General features: G+C 33.8%; 1 protein-coding gene across 2 annotated transcripts in view; it reads right to left on the bottom strand.

Annotated features, from left to right (window-relative positions):
* Luzp2 (leucine zipper protein 2) overlaps window positions 1–15,736 on the bottom strand; it is a 477,784-nt gene that overhangs the window by 16,939 nt on the left and 445,109 nt on the right. The window lies entirely within an intron of this gene.

The following is a 15,736-nucleotide window of genomic DNA, read 5'->3' as shown; positions in this document are numbered from 1 at the left end:
ACTTTCTGTTCAAATTTTCATCGGTGATGTCCATTGGGATTAATTTGCCAATGAATATATTCATTTTTATAGTATTATATTATTTTAAAGATCCTGGACTCTCAAAAGTCAGATACCACACTGGGTGCCATGGCACGCACCTGTAATCCCAGTGGCTTGGGAGGCTGAGGCAGGAGGATAGCGAATTCAAAGCCAGCCTCAGCAAAAGTGAGGTATTAAGCAACTCAGTGAGACACTGTCTCTAAAGAAAATACAAAATAGGGCTGGGGATTTGGCTCAGTGGTCTGGTGGCCCTGAGTTTAATTAAAGGTACCAAAAAAAAAAAAAAAAAAGGCCAATACCTGTTCTTTCTCTTTATTTAAATCCCTAGCATGCTTCATTTTCTTAATAATAAAGAAAATGTTATGTAATGCCTCATAAATTACATAGAGGATTATATTCACTCCATTGCTTCACTAAGCAAGTTCTGCTTTATACCTCTGGGAAACCTAAATATAATTCTACAATTTATCTCTTTAGGAACACTACATTGAACAAGAAGTTTCCTGGTTTTTTAACAGAGAATGGTATGCCACAACTAATGTATTTCTATATCACTATAGATAGTTCTAAGATTATCCACTGAAATGTGAATGTCTTTTTCAGGCAGAGCTGATTTAAATATGGTGTTACACTCATCAAAGCATGAGGGGACTTCTGCAGAAGAGACAAACACTAAATTCAACAAACGCTATTTCCTGAGTCTGAAACTTTGATCACAGGGGGAAGAGAAATATATAGATAGATACACACATACCTATACAGTATATCAATTTCATTTGGTATAATAAGAAAAGGCATTGTAGACAGGGTATCTTTAAAATGTATCTCTGAATAGTTCAGCAAGAATGAGGAGACTCTCTGTGTGAAGGTAATCATTTAAGCAAAGACACAAAGGAAGTAGGATCCTGTGTTAGCATGTGGCTTTATAAGGTAGGAGCAGACTAAACATGCAAAAAAATACAGCAAAGTAGAGAGCTACAGAATTGTAGTACAAAGATCATACTTAATTTAGTAGCCAAAAGGAGGTCCCTTGGATATTTTGAAACAATTATGGCATGGCCAAAACCTTGTTACCATGATGTGACAGCAGCATACAGGTAAAAATAGAACAGAAGACAAAGAGAGCAGCAGACTAATAAAGAAGCCATTAAAATGAGCAGGAAGACGGTAACAAGGGCTGACGGAGTTGTCAATATTGACAATTTAAAGCAGATTGGACAAGTATTATATATTGAGATAAAAGTTTAGAATTGATGAAATTTGATGAGTTCTACAGAAATAGGCAAATTGGAAGAAAAATATTTTTATAGCAAGAAGGGTGACATTATATTTACATTAGAGAGTTTAAAGCATTTAGGACTCCTAAATAGACAGGCACTATTGGATAGCAACATTAGAAAGAAAATCAATTTTAACAAGAATCAAAACAGCTATTTATTCAGCTAAAATATACTGAACATCTACCACCTGTCTTCCCATAGTCTCCAACTTACAGTCACATTGAGGAAACAGGTTAAAAAGAATAAAAGCAATAAATAAGCACTAATAATGAAGGAAAGTCTCCCCTGGTTCACAACAAGAACTACAGCTGCAGCACTATGAAGAATAGATTAAATCACTGAAACAGAAAAGGGGCAAAGTTAGTATATTTTGTTTCTACTGAACAATCAGATAACTGAGTAAATAGTCCCTGGATTGCCTTGTAAATTTCTTTTAATATTTAACAACACTTAAGAAGAAAAGAAAAATATATTCTCACAATAGTCATTTTTATTTCTCAATGCCATCGCTCAGTCTTTGTCAATATTAAAATGCATTGATATCTTATATAGCCACAATTTTAGCACCCATGTTCTATGTACTGTCTTTGCACATCTAATATAAGTGTTGCCACCCTTACATGTTTTTATCTATGATTTATAGGTATTTAATAGGGTATAATTGGAAAACTGTGATGCACTTGAATATTTTTACAGTTTTCAATTTGAGGTTATGTGAATAATAAATTATAAACATCAACCTTCTTGTCTCCACATTGAATGGATATTTCATATCATTCTTGACATTGATTTAAACATCTGCCTCACTTAATAGGCTGGGAGTTTCCAAAAGGGTAGATATCATTTATTTCTTATTTAAAAAGAAAATTTACTCTTAGTTATTTACTTATTTGCTTTTTGATCTTTTTGTGTGTATGGTACTGAGGAATGAACCTGGGGGCACTCTACCCTGAGCTATATTCTAGCACTTTTTATTTTTATTTTGAAACAAGTTCTCTCCAAGTTGCTCAGGCTGGTCTCAAAGTTGCCATCTTCCTGCCTCACCCTCCCTAGTATCCAGGTTTAAAGGAGTGTACCACCAAAACCAGCTTAGATATTACTTTTTATTCATCAATGCCTTCTTAAAAGCTAGTGCATATTTTGAAATCAATTTATTTTTGTTTATCTTTTCCCTTTTGTTGTTTATTTGCAATAGGTTTCTTAGGATTAAAAAAAAAGGTCAGAACTGAATCAAAGGGAACGTACATATTTATGGTTGGAGAAATCTTTCCAAACAGTGTCAGTTGTAATGACTCCAACAATGTAAGACCACAATAGTTGCTATGCATACATTCTATACAAAATGTTTAGAATTCAAAGATTGAAAAACACAGCTCTTTATCTCCAAGTGCACCTGTTTGCTCATCCTAAAATGTTCCTCATTCCTAATCATCCCTGATTTCTTTCTTTAGGGTTGTGTTTCTCTCAAGATGTGGCACATACTAAGGAATGTGTTCTCTTTCAATTCCCTGTCCTACGCAAGATATGAGCATGTGATCCGAGTTAGGACATTAGTAACTGCATCATTGGAATTTAATTGATGAGAATAAGTTTGGACTGTTACATACACAGACGAGATAGACTGGGTTTAAATGGGCTGGCTGCAACTTCAAGCTATCAAGGCCACAAAAAAATCACACAACACAGACATAATTTTTCAAATCGAGGACAGGATGGCTCTTTAACCTTAAGGGTCATCTTCCCTGATTGAAAGAGAGCCAGAACTCATGATCCATTTATTTATAGGGGAATTAACAAAGGATTTTTGATAGAATGTTCTTTACCACATAAGGCAGGGGGTGGGTTGGTCAAGCCCTAAAGAGTAACACCCAGGTCCAGAGCCATGGGAAAGCAGACTTCTTTGCTGAATGAAGGAAGAGGCCACCTGCATCACGCAGCACAAACAACATGCAATGCCAGACCAACACCCACTTGGCTTAAGGATGAGAGAGGATGCTTAATGTAGCTCATGGGTGGCTCCCAACAAATAAAGAACACTGCTACAGTGATTAGGTTCTTTACTTCTGGTTGGATGCCTTGGCTCAGTTATTCCTAAAACAAAACCCTTATCATTCATGTATCCATGGAGCAGCCTTTGTTTCTGTTTTCCCCAGGCTTGATTCTGCAATTCTTCCTTGATTTTATGACCTTCTGATATTCTACCACTGAATTCCCCTTCACTCAATATGGTCAAATTAGCACTTGTTGCATGTAACTAGGGAGGGCCAAATAATGCAAAATGTCAAAGCCATAAGTTGAAATTGACAGCACAAGGTAAGTGCCGTGATAGTGGTCTACCATGGAGCCAACCAGATTAAAACCTAAGTGAATTGGACAAGCTCAAGAGAGGCTCTTTAATGATGGAATTAATATTTCATGGTGTTTAACATATTCCTAAAAATATACATTTGTGCGGATGATACATTTTCATGCTTGATTACTGACATATTCTTGTGCAAATATTTTATATTTATGAAAATGTTCCCAGACTTTGAAGGTGCAATAGAGACAAGAATATGTCCAAAGTGAGAAGTGTTATTTATTATTTAACTATTCATTTGACAATTTACTTATCTATAATTTTGTGAACCTTTGATATTTTGAATGAAAGATAAAAGAGCCTTTATTTTATTATGCTGACAAAAATGAGAGGGACAGACCACTACAACTTTCTTTCTCCATAATTTTGCTAATATCTTCCCCTGTTTTCATCAACTAAATAACTGAGGTGCCTGGTTTTCTACATTTTATATTAAATACTGAGGTTATCACACTTAATTTTGCTTCAGAATTAAAAGAACTACAGTAATTACTTTTAACAATGGAAAGAAATTATATATTACTGCAAAGGTATAAGCACCGATGCATAATTTTTTAAAATTTATTTAAATAAAAAGCATAGCATTTAATTAAAGCACAGCTTGCTTTTAAGCCTATTATTTGTATTTCTCAATATAACTCTTTGCTGTCACTGACATCTCTTCTTTATACTTTTGTATAAAGAAAAGAAAGCAAAATGAAAAAAAATATAAAACTTATTGAATCTGATAAGCAAACTTGAATTTGAACTGACTTTGGGGATAGATAATGAATTTTGTAGTCAAAGAAATGTGGATTTCAATCTTGGATTAGCACTTAAATGAAATAGGGCTTAGACAATTTATATATCTTTGCAGGACTTCTGTTTCCTGCTGCTCTGCCAAAGGACGGCAAAATCACTTAAATTGCAGTGTGCTTTTTTTGTTGTCATTTATTTCAGGGGAGTAGGAAACTAAATATAAAGTGTCTGTTACCTTCTGGGAAGCTATTGCTTTAAAATTTACTCTTTACTTGAATAAATAGAGACCTCCATCTTAGTCTGGGAAAGTATGGCCCTGAAATAGAGTGACTATATTAGTAAGCTGCCCCCCAAAAGTTATGCCAATATCTTCTGACAAAAGATGGAACATTAACTTCTCTGGCAAAGTATATGATAAAATTAAGGATCCCAAGATGAGGGAATTGCACTTTTATTGCTCATTATGGACTGAGAAAATGAAGTACTATAAATAGGGTGACTTAAAACAATAGCAATCTCTTTCCACAGTTCTGGAGTCTAGAACTCCCAGATCAAGGACCTGCAGAGTTGCTTCTGGTAAGGACATTATTTCTACCCTGCAGTTGGCTGCCACAGCACTCTATCCTCGCTATGCCAAGAAAACAACCTCTCTGGTTTCTTATTAGATACTAATTTTGTCAGGTCATGCTTGTGCTTCTATTTCCACTTAACATTTAAACTTAATTGCATCCATAAAAGTCCTGTCTCCAAAAATAGAGTCAAATTTTAAGAGGCTATAATACATTTCATTGCACATTAGATTATTTACATGGGCCTAAACACCATCACAAATGTGCTTATAAGAAAGAGGAGTTTACAAACACACAGAAGAGAAAGCAGAGTAAATATGGAGGCTGAAGTAAGAGTGGTGTAGTTATGAACCCCAGAATGCCCAATAACCACCAGAAACCAGAAGAAGCATGGAATAAATCCATATCTACAGTCCCCAAAAAGGATGCAATCCTGTCAGATTTCAAACTTCTGGATTCCAGACATATGAAAGAAGGTGTTTTGGTAACATATAGCCATCATGTTTGGGAGAAGTCATTACAGCAGTAATAGATTATTAAAACAACCATAACTTCCTCTAATTTATAATGTGCGAGAGATTCATTTTCTTGGCTCTAGAATGTACTTTATGGTCTTATTCAAGAAAAATAATTTATTATTCCTTCCATAGAATAACTCTCATATTTTGAGATAAAAAGCGAAGCCTAAATATTTTAAATAATGTTCAAAATCCATATTGAATATCATTGAAACCTCAATTAAAGAAACTATTTCATAAACGGATAAAACTAGAATTTCCATTCGGACACTTTCAAGTCAAGAATTCCATAACAAATGAAATATCATAGTCCTTCCCATATATTTTAGAAGAAAGAAGTAGTATGCATATTACATACGCATTTTCTAATTTAACTTGATTTTTATATAGTGTGCATCTTTTAACAAAAAGGAGTGAATTGGAAGAGGTGATATGTCAAGTTCTTTCCTTAGAGGTAGGAAGATCCAGAATAATTTTCTGGGAAAGAAAATGCAGCTAACATGGAAAAATTGGTTTGTTTCTGGACTCACAAGTGTCCTCATAGTGATACTAAGTATGTACATATGTAGGGATATAGAGATAGACTGAATATACAAGATATGATTCACTTTATATGTATATTTGTATGTACAATCACCAAGTATACCTCAGCTAATTGACAAGCATTTTAAGTGAAATCTTTTGTCTCGAAACCAAATGATATTAATTATGTTTATGAACAAGATACAGTAAACAATAATTAGATTTACTCTGATATCTGAAATGCAAAAATAAGAAATAGAGTATTGAGGAAACTGAAAAAAGGCCATGAGAAACAGTGACTCCTGAGGGACACAAAGGAGATGCATAGAATCTATACAATTGTCAATCAGATGCCAAGAAAAGGGCCACAAAGAGCTGAACCAATGAGACACAATTAGTTCTAAAGACCTATTCTGATAGTGAATAATGCTGACCAAGCCACACATGCAGTGGGCTCTTCAGCTATCTCTCCAAGGGCCATATTTGCCTCTTAATGAAGATTATGAAGATGAATGACATGATTGAAATTGTTATTTTGTTCAATTGACTTGATTTAGTTCCCACGAATCCTTACCAAAAGTGAGATTATGAACACTTTAAAGACAAGGACAACACCTCTTTTGTCACTGTGAATTTTCATATCTAGCATCAAGACTGACAAAAAACAAGTTACTTGATATAATTTTAAAGAACCAGCGAACTCTTGAAATATTATAACAGAACTGTGTGTGGCAGGTATTATGTTTTCATGTGTTAAGTAAACAAACTAAAACTCTGGAAGCTACATTGATTCAGCAATAAAAAACTGTTATTTGTATGATATAGCTAGTGACTTCATCCATGCTGTTAGATTCCAATTTCTTTGGTTTTTCAACTCTATCTTAGTACTCTCCCCTTATATTCAAGAATGATTGATGAGATTCATCTGCACTTATGATAAGCACCCTCTTTAAGCTCATATTATGGAATGACTTGTTCCAGAGTCAGGTTTATCTATATTATTTGCTACCTGCTAAAACAGAACAAAAAAAAAAAAAAACAAACAAACAATAAATAAATAAGAATAAGAAAGAAAAAGAAAAAAGAAAACTTTACAGAATCTGTGTATGCATTACAGTTCACCAAAATACATTTCAATTTCAGTAAGCCTTGCTGGATGGCCAAGTAATTGTTTTGAGAAAGCAGAATAGAATAAAATAAAATACATAAACATATAAAATGAGAGACGTTTTCTGTAACAACATTTTAAAATATTGTTAACATTCAAGTGCTGTGGCAAATTCCTATAGTCTCAGCCACTCAAGAGGCTGAGGCAGCAGATGGCTTGAACCTAGGAGTTAGAGGCCACCCTGAGCAACAAAAAAGAATGTCATGTCTAAAAATCAATAGATAGATAGGCAAATAAAAACAACTTTTCAAGAAGAATATTCCAGAGTGTTTTAGAAAAATTAAAAAGAGAAGTGGAAAGGAGAATATATGTCATTGCTCCTCCTCTCTATCATCAGATGAGGTCATTTGGTGCAATCAAAATAAAGAATAGATATTTTTCAAAATTGAACTAATACTTTGCATTAATATTTCTTTGTTCTTCATTTATTAAAGTCCTTCTAATATGCATCAGAAGAAAATATGCATCTTGGTTACCCTTCTTCCTTGTTTACCTTACAGGAAATACTTACCAGGAAGTACAGAGATACAGATATATTTGTCTGTGGTTACTTTTATATTCCTTAACCTTAAGGTGTTTCACATACATCAGTTTTAAAATGAAGACACCCAAGGTTCAAGGTAGTGTTTCTTTCCAGCTCTCCAACTTCAGATTCTTCGCTAAAGTAAGATGATTGCTAAGAGGGATAAGAAAATCTTGTGGGATTTTGTATAATAGAGTTATTTCTAAATAAGAGTCAATGAATAATTCCCTAGTGGCTAAATAAGTGACTTGATTATTGACAAAATCAAAACTTGGGCTTTACTCAAAACTTTCTTTGGTCTAATATGTTCAGAAACTATGGTATACAGGATGTTAAGCGCTGTCTCTTTTGTCAAAGATGTGTGTGTTTGATAGGCACTCCATCGCAGCAAATTCTAGGAATTCAGTGTTTTCTGAACCAGTCCTACACAATCTTCTGTGTCTTTCTTCAATTTGTTCTACTTATTTCAATTTACTTTCTTTCCTGGATATAATTACAAACCCTGTCCATGCTACACAGCCAGGTTCAATCACACCTTCCTTCCCAAGTACTTTCCAAGAACATTTCTGTGATTCTAAGGGATGGAAAAAAAAATGACACTATTTATAGATATTTGTATGGTAGGGAGTGTTAGAGTAATAATATAACTTAATTCAAGGAATACTAAATGGTAAAGAAAATTGTGCTTTAGAATCCCCGTTTTTGTCAAAAAAAATGACATAGAAACTCAGATATTGATTAAGACACTTCTCCAAAGTCCTAGTGCTACTGAGTCTGAAGCAATAACAACATACTAGTTTTCCTCTGTTAGAGTAACACATCACAACATACCAAGTTAATGGACATTCATTATCTTAAAGTTCTGGTGGCTTGATATCTTGTATGATTTTCAGCAGGCTAAAATTAAGATTCCTGGTGGATCTTTGTTTTGTTCTTTTTTGTTTGTTTGTTTGTGTTTCTTTCTGAATGTACTAGGACCAAAATTACACTCCCTGGTCTCCTCCATCTGCTAATAGGCATTTCACAGGCTTTGAGTCTTTACTCCCTTCCTATTTACAGGCCTACAACATTGTAACTCTCTGTGCCTGGCATAGTAGCAAATCCCAACTCCCTCCTGCCATCACTGACTATTTTTAAGGTCCCTTTACAAGTATATTGTGCTCATAGAGATAAATCCGTATAATCTCCATTTATTTGTCAATTGGTTTTCAATTTTAATTTTCCCTTTTCATGAAACCTATTCAAAATTTACGATGTTTCTATTTTTAAAAATACATTTACAAAGAACTCATACATCCAAGAGAAATTCATAATAGACTTTTAAAAGGTCTTAAATTGGATTTCAGATAAAAATGGTATATTATTGGGGGCCGTGAGTGAATTATTGGTCTATTTGAGCCATCTCAAGGCAGGGAGGTTTGCTTCTCTGAGAACTCTCGATGAAACTCCACCAACTTGAGACAGCCCAGATTATGCTGACACCCTGCCCTGGTCCAGGCAGCCCTAGGTTCAAATACAGCAGCCAGAAGGGAGAAGAAGTAGGCATAACCTGCTAAGCCTCAATCAAATGTGTTTCCCAGCTTCTCCCTGTTTTCCCCATTGCTGTTTCCAACCCATTTAAATAAAGACTGCAAGCTCCATTTTGGTTTTAGATCCAGCTTCCATCACAGCTAGATCATCCCACCATGTTGCCAGCTTTTCATTTATTTCTGAATCTCATCTTTATTTTTTTTTTAATTTCTCATACCTTTAATATTTCTAATCTGACTTACCTCCTGACTTCCAGGAAACTGAGTAAAGGCCATGGGGGCCACAATAGTTATTTTAAATATTTGGAATAAAGTAAAAGGAAACTTTTGTAGGAAATTTATAAATTCAAAATGCTTAGACATAAAAAGAGAATAAGGCAAGTAACTTAAAATGTTAGGAAAATAGTTCAAATAAGGGGGGAAAAGCTGATGTGAGAGAGGAGGAACAAAGTTAGAAAATTTTAGTATTTGAAAATATTAAGGCATAGTAAATGTAATATTTCCTGAATATCAGTGTCTACAAAATATATTATGTGGAGCAAGGAAGCTGGTGTAAATTTATTTACAGGAGAAGTTTAGAAGATAGGGTTAGAGATGCAGTTCTGTGGTAGGCTGGCTAGTCCTTGCCTATCATGTGCAAAGTCCTGGGAACATCATAAAGAATAAAATAACAATAAAAATGAATAAAATAAAAATCTAACAAAAAAGATGCATAGGGCACAGACAATACTGTGGACACTTTCCTATGTTAATCCATGGGAAATCAGCCACTTTCTTGAAAAATATGATTTCTCAATGCTTAAATAAAATGGAAAATTTGTTTATGAAAAAGATCAATAATATAGTGGGGAAGAATCATATCACACACCCCAGTATAAATAGTTGTTTGCAAATCAAAAGGTTTTAACCAGAATATATAAAAAAAGATTCTCATGAATATATAAGTAAATAACAAACTTCAAATTAGAAAAAGGAAAAGATATAAGTAACCATTCTTCAAATTGAAAACCCAAATTGCATGTTACATGAGCAAATGATGGCTTTATCTTATTAATATTTAAGAAAAAGCAATTTAAGACCCAAGTGAGCTACCAATTTGTATACTAGACTGGCAAAATTTAAGGCTTAAAGTGGTAAGTGCCTGAAAGTACATGGAACAGAATGAGAGTAATCAATATTTAATATTTGTAAATCTAAATTTCAAACACTTATTTTTGGAAAAAAATAGTCTTCAATAATTCATAATATTGTCAGGGTTGTGGTTTTAACTGCACATTTCCCTTCCTGGTTATTTCTTAAAGATTTTTTTATATGTGGTTTTACTCAGGGAGATATGAAATAGACTGCTCATCACCACAATGTTCATGAGAACAAAGAATGAATTACCCTAATTTTTAATCAATTGGGGATTAGCATTAATTTTAGTAATGAAAATCAATTTAAATACAATTATAAGCAACAAGCTTGAATATATTTATAGAAATTTTTGGAAAAAGTTACAAAAAATTGTAAGGTACTATTTTTATGAAATTCAAAAAAACAATAAAAATTTTATCTCTTAAAGCCAAAAGTACACAAAGGAAATATAGACATATATAGTGAAAAAGCTTGGAAATAACAAACACAAAATTTAGAACAGAGATTGCACATGAATCCTCAAGCTAATATCAATAATATTGATAACATACCGAATCATGTTTGTTGGTGGGTAAGTTTCTTCTGTGTGCTTATTTTATAATTATTTACATGTCTTACACAAAACATGCAATAGTTATCCTAGCAGTTATACAATGCAAGTATTAACATGGAATTTAAAAAAATCCAAAAATAAAATAGTTCACAAAACATTGTATGCAGTATCATTCTCTTCAGTGAAAATATGAAAAGCAAAGTTGCTGAGAGAATGTATGTGATGTATTTTTTTTTTCTGCTTCAGGAAATTATGAATTTTTTCATGTTCTTGTAAAATTGTTTGCCATTTTCAGGATATTTGTGTTTTACTTGAAACAGCATAGATTTCTTTCCTAAAATAAAAAATGATGAAAATATCAAATACTGTATGTGTGCACGAGATTAACTCTAGTCACTGAAGGTTGTCCTATGTAAAGGTTGCACTGAAATTTGAAATGAAGAAAAGAGGAGATAGAGAAGATGACTTAGATTTCAGGAAATATGAAATGGAGAAAAAGATGAGGGAAGTATGGGTAGTAAACCCAGTACGTGAACATACTCCAAGGAGCAAGTAGAGCAAATGCTGTATCAAGTAATGTGTAGACTTGACTTCCACATGGAGGAGTGTGGAATCCATGCTATAGGCAAAGAAAGTGGATGGTATTTAAACACTAATGTTTACTATCTCAACAGCTGTAGATACAATTTAACTTTAGCAATTGACAATTAATTTAAAATTCTATACAAATTAACAATAATGTATATGAAGACTGAAAAAAATGCATTATAGGTGTTTTTAAAATTCATCTATGCTAACAATGTTGGTAATAAAAAGCAAAACTAATGCAAATAACATCATACAGTATTTATTCAAGAGAATTATTTTAAATTAATAATGAGTAGTAGAATATTAGACTTCCAGAGTATTTTGAAGTTGAATATTGCTGTAATAACATGAATTGCTTATTAATAAATTATTAATAAATGTTTGTATTAAGATTTGAAAGTGGCATAAATACTTGTATTCACTAGAAGGACTGTGTTTGTAATATATTCTTTCTTATGCTAATAATTTCTGAGAAATAATCAGTAAATATTGCCTATCTACAACTGGATACAGGAAAATTTTAAAGTACTATAATTATTCATGAATCTGTTTCTTATTATGTTTGTAGATTTGTGGGATCCGGGTGTATAATGAGAACTATTTGCAATTATGTGGATATATATGATTAAAATCTACAAAAAGAATTAAATTTATATAAGGGCAAAAACTTTCACAGGTTTAAATGGCTGAAACAAAATAATTAAATGAAAAAATATCTCTGAGATTATCTTATGTGTGTGAGCAACAAGGGATAATAATAATAGTGACAATTTACAAATCCCTAAATATATGCAGAAAAATTGTTACTTATGTATATTATAGTCTATCAGTCATACTCTTAAAGATGAGGAAATCACAGGACAGAGGGTAAGAAATTTGCCCAAACTTAACAAAGCAAGTAAATTTAGAGCTTACTCAGATACTTCTAAAAATTAGTGCTAGTACTGAACATCAGTAAATATTAAGAATTTAAAAATCTACATTAAAAAATAAACTTAAGTTATTTTGACCTACATTTCTTTTACTTCACTCTCCAGAGCATCTCTAAAGGATTTTCAGGAAGAACCGTATTCAAAATGTAACAGTTTAAATACCTTGTAACTCTCAATTTTGAATCAATCAACTCCCATGCATATCCAGAAACTTTTCTGTTAAATCTTGAAAAGTGTTTCCTTTCATCTCATTTTAACACAAATATGCAAGAATTTGAAGTTATAATCCAGCAATATTTCATCAGCAACATAGAGTGCCCAGATAACTTTCAATTTCCCAGTCTAAAATAAATTTTGTAAGTTTTTAATAAATATCTCCAAACATAACATTCTTAGGTTCATATATGATTATGCCACCAGTGAAACTCCACATCATGTACAACCACAAGATTGGGATCTTAATTAGAATAAGTTATACTCCATGTATGTAAAATAAGTCAAAATATACTCTAGTGTCATGTATATCTAAAAAGAACAAATTAAAAAATGATTTCTTAAGCAGATGTCCATTTATATTAAATTTTGTGTGTTTCCCACTGAAAATCTCCACTGAGTTTATGATATTATTAACATCTACCAAGTACTAAAGATAAAGGACACGTGATTCAAAGCACCTTCCTTATGTCAATATTACCATAGGGCTGGGAATGCAGGTTCGTGGTAGAGCTCTTGCCTAGCATGCACAGGACCCTGAGTTCAATCACCAACACCTCAAAAATAATATCACAAACACACATACACACACAATATTGTCATAACCCGAATGCCTTATACATACACCTTCTTTTTAGGCTACCAGTGAGTATTTAATTCATTTGTTCTTATTTCACAACCATCAGCTTGAGTGATCATGATGTGGTCAAAAACAGCATATTGCAAAACAGACATGAGCCCTGTGTTCATGGAACATTCCATCTGGGGACACAAGCTACTTCAGAAAAATTTAGTTAAATGCAATTTGTATAACTGACATAAAAGAAAATTTTAGCCTCATTCAAGAACACAGCACACAACACTGTGAGCTGACCTATATAGAAGTCAGGTGTGTTCCCTGAAGAAGTGATGTCAGGTATGAGTCCTGAGAAATGAGCAGTAGTTCTCCAGATAAAGAACCCAGGGAGAGCTTTCCATAAAAAGGAAGTAGAAGTTATACTGGAATAAGGAGTGAGGGACTATTATAACTTTAATAAACCCCCGCCCTGCAAAGCGATAACCACAGATGGGGAGAAATTCAGTTGAAGTGGAATCCATGGATGTCTCGCTGCTGCCCCTAGTTCTTCTTTCCATCTTACATTTTTTATCTTTGTCTCCAGATTCATCCTCATTGAATACTAGTAGCTTCAAAATTGGTCTCCGTGTTTCCAATTCTACCATTCCTCTCCATTAGTAGTACACTCCTTGTACTACTCTGTGTAGAGCAGTGATTTGAATCGTGGCTTGTGACTATTTATGACTGAGTTGTGCTGGGACCTTCCTGTGCAAAAGTGAAGGTTAAGATGGCCCAGTTGCTCTGGTGATGCCAGCCAGAAGAGGCTACCTGCAAAGCCACAGAGCTGAATCAGTCAGAACCTTGAGCTCAGCAACCAGTTCCCAGGGATAGAGAATTCTGGGCATAACAATATGTCCTCAATGTCTTACAAGTTTCACTGCAAACTTCAAATCTGTCTGCTTTTCTGAAACTTTCTCATAAATAAGTTTTTGATGACAAAATCTATATAATAAACATGCTGTTCTAGCTCTGGGTCATTTATCTCTCATCAAGGGGTATAAAGTCCCACCTGGCCTCAGTTTTCTCTATGTGTATCTATTTATCTTTTCTCTATCTCCCATTTCCTTTCATGTTTCTGAATTGATGGCCATGCTGGTAGTGGAACTACTCCATGTTACATCCTCCAAAATTCTGAGAAAGAAACAAAATAAAAGATTAAGGTGAATCTGATCATGCTTCTCCTCCTAAACTGGCTTCTACATTCAGGTTAACAAGAATATTCCTGGATCTTGGTCAGAAGTTCCTTTGAAAATTCTTTGATGCCTCTTTCTGTCCATGCTAACTTACTCTTCTCACCAGCAGCAGCTCAACATTCATCATTTCTCTTCTTATACACCCACTGTTCTTTTTTTTTTAAGAAAGAGAGAGAGAGAGAGAGAGAGAGAGAGAGAGAGAGAGAGAGAGAGAGAGAGGGAAAGAGAGAGAGAGGGAGAGAGAGAGAATTTTTAAAATATTTATTTATTTATTTATTTTTAGTTTTCGGCGGACACAACATCTTTGTTTGTATGTGGTGCTGAGGATCGAACCAGGGCCGCACGCATGCCAGGTGAGTGCACTACCGCTTGAGCCACATCTCCAGCCCCCATTGTTCTTCTTATATACCCACTGTCTATGTCTCTCTGTTTTTGTTTGTACTTTTCCTCCCTGTCTCACCTACACCTGCACACACACTCTCACATAAACACACGTGTGGAGGTACATAGACAGTATATTCATGTCCTACATTATTCATAAATATCCCCTCCTGATCCTGCTCTTTTGTCTATGGCTAGAATTTTTACTTCCTCCTACCCTTTTCCTTGTAAATTCTCATTCATCCTTGGAAAAACCATTTGAATATACCTGCACTAATGAGTCTTCCTTAACTTTCTCATGGATCTCTCATCAAACTATTCTTCACATTCTGTTATTTCATAGATTTTTAAATAGATAGCCAGCCCTTCACATCCACAAGAAATTCGTTCCAACACACTCCTCTCAGGTACAAAAAACCCAGGATATTTTTGTAAAATAGTGCTGCATTTGCATATAACCTCCTCACATCCTTCCATATGCTTTAAGTTACCAACAATTTACTTATAATACTTAATATAAATGTTATGCAGATAGTTGTCCTAATGGATTGGTAATAAAATAATGAAGGAAAAAAGTCTGTACATGTCCAGGACATACAAAATTTTTGTTCCTCAATATTTTTAGTATTCATTTGGCTAAACCCATGGACACAGTGCCTGGAGGTATGAAGGGCTGGATGTAGTTTACCTGGGGATTGGGTGGTGGCTAAGTGGTACAGCACTTGCCTAGCATGTGCGAGGCACTGGGTTCAATTCTCAGAACTTCATATAAATAAATAAAATAAAGGTCCTTTGAAAACTTAAAAAATATATATTTTTTAAAAAATTTATTTTAACTACACACTTTTCTTACACACAAAAGACTTGGTATCAGT

The sequence above is a fragment of the Callospermophilus lateralis genome, chromosome 2 (genome assembly GCF_048772815.1).
Source record: "Callospermophilus lateralis isolate mCalLat2 chromosome 2, mCalLat2.hap1, whole genome shotgun sequence".
Classification (NCBI taxonomy): domain Eukaryota; kingdom Metazoa; phylum Chordata; class Mammalia; order Rodentia; family Sciuridae; genus Callospermophilus; species Callospermophilus lateralis.
This window is presented reverse-complemented; position numbering and strand designations above follow the sequence as displayed.